The following is a 10,281-nucleotide window of genomic DNA, read 5'->3' as shown; positions in this document are numbered from 1 at the left end:
TTGTTATATAGATTATTCTCCTGGTTTTACTCACTTCAGTTTGCAACATCTCTTTCTTTGGCAGCAAGGAAATTGAAATTAAGGGAGTGGTTGAACAAATTATGGTATATGAAAATATGAAATACCAGTGTATTATGAAAAATGATGAATGGGGTGGTTTTGCAGAAACCTAAGAAGACTTGTTTAAATACCCTTCATTACAATACTGAAGAAATGTATGTAGTTGAAATCAGAAGAAATTTTAGAGATAATTTAATCCCAATCTCTCAGTTTTACAGATGAGAGAATTGAAGCCTAAAATGAAGTGTCATGGTGAATAAAGGCGACCCAGTTAGTAAATTGTAGGTCTTGGACTAAAATTCAAAGGTCTTGACTCCTAGGCAATCCTATCTTTCATGTTTTAATTTCTGGTGCATAAGAGAGTATAGTCAATGCCAGAATATCAGATTCCATTTAGGTGATGGCTCACCCCTGCTCTGTGCTTTCGTCTCCTTATGCTACTATGTAGCTCGTTAGCACCTTCTCAGAATGGCAGGCAGGGAAGGAGAAAGAAGGTGAAACTCTTAATTAGTCAATTTGGCTACTTGGTAGTAGCTCTGGTGGAAGGTTTGTCATAGGGGAAGGTTGCAAATCATGGTTTGTGGTTTGCCTATCCCTCATCTTGCCCCTTTTTTTACTATCAGAATTTCATAGCTGAATACATACGCAGCATCTGCCTGCGTCTGCCTGCTTCCCAAGAGGAGAAAACTGGAGATTCTCTGAAATCTCATTTGATATAAACTATGTTTGCTGCTAAAAGGGCCTTGCTTAGAAAAATTGTGAAAGAGGTGAAATTTGTCCTGGGTGCCTTATCTACTCCTCTTATAGTTCCTAAGCTCTAATCCCTAGATATCCAGAATTCTAAATTACCCAGTATTTCCCATGAAAACTTTCCACTACAAAATGAATTTTCCAGGGCTTTGTCATAAATTTGTAGTCTATCTCTTCCTTCATTAAAAAAAAAAAAACCCTATGTGATATTTCTCCTTTTCTAATCTCTTCTTTCTCTAAGATCTTTAAGGCATCATAGACAATAAGCAGCTCAGTAATCACCTCTTGTGAATCTTTTAGTCTCTTGGGATATAGTTTGTCCAGGACTGATGATTTGAAATCCTTGAAAGCAGCAAGGTGCTTCTTTTATCATCTATTTTATTTTATTTTGACTTTAACTTTCTGTTAATCATTTCTTGTTCAATCCTTTCCAGGCTGGGGATAAAAAAGCTGGCACACAAAACCAAAAGTAAAATACGAGTTAAATTGTTTTAGCTTTTCTCTGGGGTTCATTATCTTCATTCCCTCTTCTTGAGCATTGTTCCTTACTATTTTTGTCTTCCTCTTGGCCCCAACATAACTCTTTTCTATGGTCCTCTGCATTCATCACTTACCGTACTGTCTAGAGAGTTGTAGAAGGTCAATCAGAAGTTCTGATTCTTATTATTAGTGTTTCCTATTGTCTGTACCCATAGTTTCTCCATTGGTAGAGACAATGGTATTGAAGGAATGTGTGAATTATAGGACTTCCTCTTAGTTATTGTTAAGAACTAGAGTTCTGTAGGGAGCCAAAGTTAAGAGATGCTTGGCAACTTTTCTCAGTTTTTCATATCCATAGGGGATTTTAAAATTCCCAGTAAGAATATAATGATAACAGTAGCATTTATATTACTCTTTCAGGTTTGTAAAATACTTCACAGATGTGATCTCATTTTATCACCACAAAAATCCCAGAAATGTGCTGTTTTTATTTCCATTTTATAATTGGGGAGGCAAGTTGAAGTAACTTGCTCAGGATCACACAGCTAGTAAGTGCCGTAGTCCAGATTTTAATTCAAATCTTCTTGATTCTGGGTCTAGTGCCATATTACTAAGCTTCCTCCAGCTTATTGAGGACAAGGTAATATGTTTTCTATTTCTTCTGTATCTAATAATGCCAAAATATCCCAAATTATTCGTATATGGCACTTACTATATGACGAGCATTATGCTAAGAACTTCACAATTATTTCATTTGATCTTCACAATAACCTTAAGGAATAGGTGATATTATCTCAATTTGCAGACTGTGAGGTGAAATCTCAAATTTGTTTTGAGACAAAGATTATTACCCCTATTCAACCACTTCCCTTCTTATCCTAGATGTATTAATGTCTGTACAGAAGTTTTTTAGTTTCAAGTAATCAAACTTATCCATTTTATTTTTTGTACTTGCCTTTATTTCCTGCTTGGGAAGAATCTATCTCTTACTCATAACTGTGAGAGGTACATGATCTGGTTCTCTTTTAATTTTTTTATAGTATGACTTCTTTTTTATATTAAGGTTATATATCCATTTTGAAATGTATTGTGGGATATATTATGAGATAGTATGAGCCTAAATATTACCATACTGTTTCTAGGTTTTCCCAGCAGTTTTTTTTTCATCGAAGAAGTTTTCCCCTAGGTATCAAGTTTTCCACTCTATCAAATATAAAGATATTGAGTTTTATTGTTTCTGAATCTCCATTGCCTGGTCTGTTCCATTACTTTATCTCTCTGTAAAAGGGAAACAACTTGGTGTGAAGATAACCAAGATGTTGTTCCAGATGAGAAAAAGTTCTTTTATTTGGGTTTAGAGAAGCCATGAATGGAATCCAAGTTAATGGTGGAGGGAAGAGGAAAATTATGGCCAGAGCATAAATATCATGGTTGGAAGAAGGTTAGGAAATGGATCATAGTACAATTAGGTGAATTTAAAAGTGGTTGAATGGCTTGATCCAAGGATCCACTATTTTCAGATTGATATCAATCTGGATGATGATCTCCATTGCACTACTCTATAGATTTGTCTTTGTTCTGTGCAGTTCAGCATTTTTAAATCAATTATTTTAATGAAGGCATGGATGACCTTTGTCAAATTGACAATATCAAGGGAGGAGGAATAGACATCTTGTTGAATATAGTCAGGATGACAAAAAAAAAAATCTTGAACAAGCTTGAGTGATTTGTTGTTGTGCAGTCATATCTGACTCACTATGACCCTATTTTGGGTTTTCTTGGCAGAGATACTAGAGGGTTTACCATTTCTTTCTTCAGCTCATTTTACAGGTGAGATAATAGAGACAAACAGGATTAAGTGACTTGACCAGGGTCACACAGGTAAGTGTCTAAGACTGAAATTGGACTCCAGGTATGGCAGTCTATCCACTGCTATCTAGTTGGCTTAATGGTAGAGAATCTAATAAGATGGTGTTAAATTGTTATAAAGTCCTTCACTGGGTTTGAAATAATAATTGCACAGGTATTAAATGGGAATGCATGACAAGCAGTCTAGGGACTTTAATACACTCTAAGTTTAATATGAGTCAACAGTATGATGATGCAGCCAGAAGAGTTCAGGTTAATATTAAATTGTACTAGTTTTGAATACATTATTTTTACTTAGTCAACTAGTTACTCCTTGTTGATCAGAATTAGGTACAGACTAGCAGTTACCCTGGATACTGCCTCTATCCTGAAAGAATGAAATTATCTTAAGTCAAGAATGTATCAGTTTCTTTCCCTTTAATAAAGATTTCCAGCAGATCTAAATAATTTAGGTCTCACATTGATACTATCTCATGCCTTTATGCCAAGCAGACATTTAACAAATGTTTATTAAATTGAACTGAAAAGTACTTGATATATTTCTTCAACTCATCATTCATTTCTTCCTTCTGTTTGAATGGTTTGTAGAATATAATTACCATAATATCACTTTTCATTCTTCTACCCAAATTCTTCCTATCATCCTTCCTCTTCTGATCTTTACAGTTTCTCATATTTTTGATATTTAATGCTTCTTTATCACCTCTTACAATATCTGTGTATTTTATTCCCTTCAAATAAGAAATAGTTTCCCAAAGTTATTTTCCTTTCATGATTCATATCTCATTAAATTTCAGTGAGGTTGAAGATGCATCCTTGTATTAAGATTTCTATTTCAACTGTTTTTCTTAGAGCTTAAATATTGTGTGTATGTATTCTTTCCTCAATGAGATTTAAAGTTAGGGATCAAGTTTTAAACATCTGCCCAAAGAGCCTAGTAGAGTAGCTAGCACATAACAGACACTTAATAAATACTTGGTGATTAATTGACAAAATTATTTTGAATGATATTTCCAAGATGTCTCTTCCAGATTGCTTCATCTGGGTGCTTCTGGGTGCAATTCATGAATGGGGATGTTCAGGATGAATCATTGTTCCACAGGGAATCACATTTTGAGACCACTGACTCTTTGTCCCCTGGCTAGTGAGTAGCTGTCAGCAGCAACAACTTTTTCTTTTACTATCCTGCTTGGGATTTGAACTGCTGACTTTTCCATTACTAATGTGTCAGATTAAAGAGAAGAAGTCTTACTTGCATATCCAGACTTTCAGTATATAATTAGCTATGAGTTACAATAATAATGATGATGATATGAGGCGCTCAGGGGCCTTTGGAATTTGAGGCCTATAAAAATAAAAATTATTATTATTATCATCATCATCATTACTATGGTAACGAATGAATACCTGAATAAAAAGACCATTTCTTAGTAGTAGATCATTATATAATTTCTTATAATAATTAAAACCACTTAAATATATTTTTATTCTATCCACTATCCAGTTAACTTCTCTAGTACCATCTCCTTTCTCTATACATGTTCTCACTGGCTCCTATTAAATGGCTTATAGGTACTGGGCCCTTGGCACTTTGTTTTGGAGAAAATACACTAGAGAGAACTGTTTTGGAAAAAGGAAATCACCTATAAAGTATAATCACCCTATAATAGCATACCTACAATGAGCATGTTATGGGATAAGAAATGTGTTTGGGGCCATGCGTGCTGTACCTGGAGAGAATCTTCTATGAAGTAAGGGCAATTTTATTAGCCAAGAATGCAGTAAAATTCTAAGCCAATATAAAGGGCGTGTATTCTAAAGGGGTGGATATCATAGTCAGTCATGAAGCACTTTGAGAGTTGATTCTGGATTGAAACTGGGATGTTCTTTCTTCCCTTTTTTTTTTCTTCCCCCTTTTCACTTCCCTTTCCCGCTCTCCATCTAGGTGGCACAAGGGCTTAGACCACTAAGCTTGAAATTAGACAATCTAATAGTTAGGCAGTAAGCATTTATTAAATACCCATTTTATGCTGGGTGAGGCAGCTTGATAGCTCAGTGGATAGAGTTCTAGGCCTGGAGTCAAGAAGACTTGAGTTCAAATATGGCCTCAGACATTTACTAGCTGCATGACTCTGGGCAAGTCACTTAACTCCATTTGTCTTAATCCACTGGAGAAGGAATTGGTGAAGCGCTCCAGTATTTTTGCTTTGAGGTTATGAAGAATTGGAGATGACTGAACAATAGCAACATGAGGTACTATGCTAAATTTTGACGATATAAAAAGAGGGAAAAGACAATCTCTGCCCCCAAGGAGTTTACAATCTAATGGTGGGGGGGAGCACAATAAGCAAACAAATATGTACAAACTATATTTAGGATAAAAACAAAATCATTAATAAAGGGAACGACTAGGATTAAGAGGGATTGGGAAAGTTATTTTATGAAATGTGAGATTTTGGTTGGATTTAAAGTTGGCCAAGGGGGTCAGTTGGCAGAAATGAAGAAGAGAGAGCACTGGGGATGCAGTCTGTGAAAATGTCCTGAGCTGAGAAATGGAGTGTTTTGTTTGTGGAATTGCCAGGAGAGTGGTCACTGGACCAAAGAGTATGTGATTGGAAATAAGGTACAAGAAGACTGGAAAACCGGAGCAGAGGGAAGGTGATAAGGTTATAAAGGGCTTTGAACACCAAACCAAGGTTTTTATACTTGATCCTACAGATATGGGTGAGAATGATGAATCTTCAACTAGCCCTTCGTTTACTGTTGTGGTTATTTAATCATTTTCAGTCATATCCAACTCACTGTGACCTCATTTGCGACTTTCCTGGCAAAGATACTGGAATGGTCTGCCATTTCCTCCTCTAGATCATTTTACAAATGAGGAAATGGAGACAAGGTTAAGTGACTTGCTCAGCATCACATACCTAATAAGTATCTGATGTTGAATTTGAACTCAGGGCTTCCTGATTCCAAAAACAGCACTCTATCCACTGAGCCATGTACCCCTTTTTATATACTACTGTATATAATATTCCTCCCCTGCCTATTACTATCTTACTCTGTTCCACCAGCTTTCATCTACAAACCAAAGAATGAACCAGCTAAAATAAACTTCAAGCCTAAAAGCTTGAGAAGATCTCTTTTCAAAACTAAAAGCTGACTCCAGGAAGACATTGTAATTCTGAGGAAAAGAGGATATTTTAGTTAATACATAAGCAGTAGTTTTAGTACCTGAGGGCTTTTGAAGGAAATGAAGCCCAAAAAAGGAAAGGTTTAGTTATCAAAGGCTGTGATCACTGTACAAATTGTCCCTTTAGCAAAAGGTTACTCATTTAAATGATGTATTAAAAAGAACAGACTTGGTGATGAAGAGAAAGCTTGGCTAAATGAGTAGACAAAGACTTGAGAAACTCATGGTCTGTTCCTAGCTTTAAAAAAAAAATAACAACAATATGATAGTATTGAAACTTTCTCATCTAACTATGTGCCCCACTTTCATTATTTGAAAAGGAAGATTAATGCACACAATTTATCTTCAAGTACTTTAAGGAGTCATAGGAATTCAGGTAGGAAGCCCTCTCATCCTGTTCTTTGAGAGGTACATTGCTGGGACACTTTGTGATGTTGAGGTCACCCTGGAGAAGATCCTCTCTTGACTAAACTAGGCTGGTCTTCAGAAATGAATATAAAGTTTAGTATTTGCCCTCTGTATGAATTGTTCTGATTTTAGGAGACTCTTAAAAGCCAGGGCTGGAGGAATTTATACTTGATGGAACAGGTAGTAAAGACAACCTTTCTAGGTTGGTAGAACCCATTGGACCTCATAAAACACCAACAAAGTGTTTGAGAACCCATCCACCTCCATGACTATTGAAGCATCAGAGAAGGACACTAATACATAGACACATGTATATACATATTCACATACATATACATATGCACACATATATGCATACACACTTATGTGTATATGATAGATGAGATATTTTTGCTTTAGCTTCTTCTTGGATAGGGGTCAGATCCTTAACATAACTAATGTATAATTAAGTAATTTTAAAAAATTGAATAATATTTAAAAGATAAAAGGAGAAAAAATTCTGTTAAATTGATCATTTGATATCATATTGAATTTAGGAAACCAACTGCCTAACTACACTCACTTTTTCTCCTACAAGTCAAATTGGTTTCCATATGTAGTCAGCCATTGAAGTAAATGGACTCAGGAACATTCTTTAAGGGCCTTATAAGTAAAAAATTCATCAACTATTGTCTCTACTGCCTATTTAGCCAAGTATAAATCTCTCCACCTTTGGTTTTAAGATTTTCTTATAATCAGAGCAATTCATATAGAGGGAAAACACCACAAAATATGCCTTGGGCAAAAGCAAATTTAAGAGTGAATTGGTGGGAAACCATGGGAAAAAAATCTCATAGGACAAAAAGTCCTATGAGAGGAAAGAATTTAGATATTATCCTTTTGATGGGGATACAGAAACAGACATAGACACAGTCAGATAGGTACACTCAGAGTCTGCTGCTAGGAAGGCCATTTACCCAGGGAGAAAATAATGCAGCTTGGGTTGGGATAGAGCTCACCTGGTATTAAAGGGAGGACAAAATGAAATCATATTTGTAAAGGGATTTACAAACTTTAAAGTACTATACAAATACTAGTTATTTCTACTACTACTATTGTTACAACACTGTTGTTAATATTATCACTGTCTCCTGAATATGCTATGCTCATTTCCACAACTATGTTTTCTTTTACTCATGCTAATTTGCCTTATTGGAATGTCTAACCTGCCTGAATGCCTCAGTTTCTTGATTTGCATAAACTCATTCTAAGTAAAAGTTTTTTCTCTTGACATTGTGTGTGTGTGTGTGTGTGTGTGTGTGTGTGTGTGTGTTTCAGGGGCTCATTTCTAATTTTTGTTTTTAAAATTTTTTCTAAGTTCCGTTCAAATCTATAGTTCTGATGAAATTTCTCTCAATAACTTTAATAGAGGAGATAAGGATCCTATTTTTTAAAAATGAAAATTGAATCAGTTATTTATTTAGCAGTTGTTATGTGCTAGGCACATTCTGGGCATTGGGAATGCAGATACAAACAGAATGAAAGATAATTCCAACCTTTGAGGTTAGTTTCCACCATTCCAGTCTTGTGTTTTCTTTTGCCCCAGGAATATTTTATGGTTCTTGACCTGTACTTGAATTGATTATAGGAGAGCCCTAAAAGCAAAGAGTGGAAGAATTTATACTGAAATGGGCAATAGAGATAATATCCAGTGAATTTTACTTAACATAGGCCCTGAAAGAGTGTCCCTGAATCCATTTATTTCAATGGCTGTGTATATGTGGAAACCAATTTGAGGGCCCTTAACTGCCCTTAGCCTGCATGGTAAAACTGGATATTTTTGTTTCAGAGCTCCCCACTTTCTCTTTGACTTTTTCTCCAAAATGCCCAGGGCTCTCATGTTGCCCTTTGCCATCCATTCAATAAGGAACTTATATTGTGGGAAAATGAGCATAAAAGAAAGCTGAAAGGAAAGGGGGAGAGAAGAAGGTGTTATACAAGCACCTGGTAAAGGAAGGAGAGGAATAACATTGTATGAGAATCTCTAGTCAAAAAGGACTTTCCAGAGAGATGACTGAGTAGATTGATGATGTTTGTGTATAAAAGGAGATAACGATGAAGTTTCTGTTGGTGAAGATAGTGCTGATGTTCCTCAGTGAAGGGATTCCTCTGGATATTAAGAGCTGATCAGTTGTTATGGGTGATCCCTAAGATCAGGTGCTATATTTTCTCCTCTACAAGGTATTGATGGTGAAGTTAGTAATTAGAAATGGAACCAGGAAGACTGAAGTTTAAATCCAGTCTTAGACAACTTATTTGATTTGTGACTATGGACAAGCCACTTAACCATTGTCTGCCTCAGTTTCCTCATTTGCAAATTGGAGATAAAATAGTAGCACCTTCCTCACAAAGTTGTTTTAGGGATCAAATGAAATAACATGCAAAAGGCTTTGCAAACCTTAAGGTTTATATAAATATTAGTTGTCATTTTTGTTGTTATTGTCATTACATTGCATTGTTAGACAATACTCATTAAATGAGGTGTGTGTGTGTGTGTGTGTGTGTGTGTGTGTGTGTAAATATGTATGTGTGTGTACCATAGGACAAAGCCCAAGAATTTTGGGATCAACAGTGAGGATTATGTAGAGGGAGAATAGCAGCTTCCTACTTCTTCCTTCCTCTAAAAATATAGTGTATGGATGAAACACATACCCTGGGCAATTTCAGCTCATTCCTTATTCAATTTTATTGCCATATGCTGCTCCTTAGAGGAATTTTTCCTTCTTTTTTTATTTTTATGTTCGACTAACACTCAATAATTCCCCTAGACGTTACTCAGTTCTCTCACCCAATGGCACTAAAACTCAATTTTGTCCTAGACATCTATTCTTCTGAATCTCCCAGGAAAATAGACTTGAAGGGTAGGAAGGACCCCTTCCCCCAACACAAACAACCTATAGATTGAGGTGAAATTAATAGTTATCCAATTAATATAAGTTGTTTCTGCCCAAGGTCTCTTTTTAGAGGCAGCTAGTTAGCGTGGTGGATAGCATGTTGAAAGTCCTGGGTTCATCTTCTAGCTATTTGTACTAATTAAGTCATTTAACCTTGCTCTGCCTCACTTTCTTTATCTATAAAATGGGAATAATAATAGCACTACAATTGTTATATGGGTCGAGATAATATTTGCATATTATTGTATAAAACAAAGTGCTATATAAATGCTATTATTAATTTTTATAAAAGCCATGTTCTCTAAACCACTCCTCTGGGAATGGAAGATGAAGCCACTGTAAGGGTGGCAGAGAATGAATTGAGGCCCACAGCTATGAGGTGATTTCTCCATGTCATCAGTATTTTCTTTTGTAGCAGCTAGATAGTATAATGGATAGAGTGTAGGCTTGGAATTAAGAAAACTAGAGTTAGTATTTGCCTTCTCAGACATTAGACTTTGGGCTAATCAGTCAATTTCTGTCTACCTCAGTTTCCTTAACTGTAAAATGGGAATGATAGTTGTACTTACCTACCTTTCAGGGTAGTTGTGA

Source organism: Sarcophilus harrisii, chromosome 2 (assembly GCF_902635505.1).
Source record: "Sarcophilus harrisii chromosome 2, mSarHar1.11, whole genome shotgun sequence".
NCBI lineage: Eukaryota > Metazoa > Chordata > Mammalia > Dasyuromorphia > Dasyuridae > Sarcophilus > Sarcophilus harrisii.
This window is presented reverse-complemented; position numbering follows the sequence as displayed.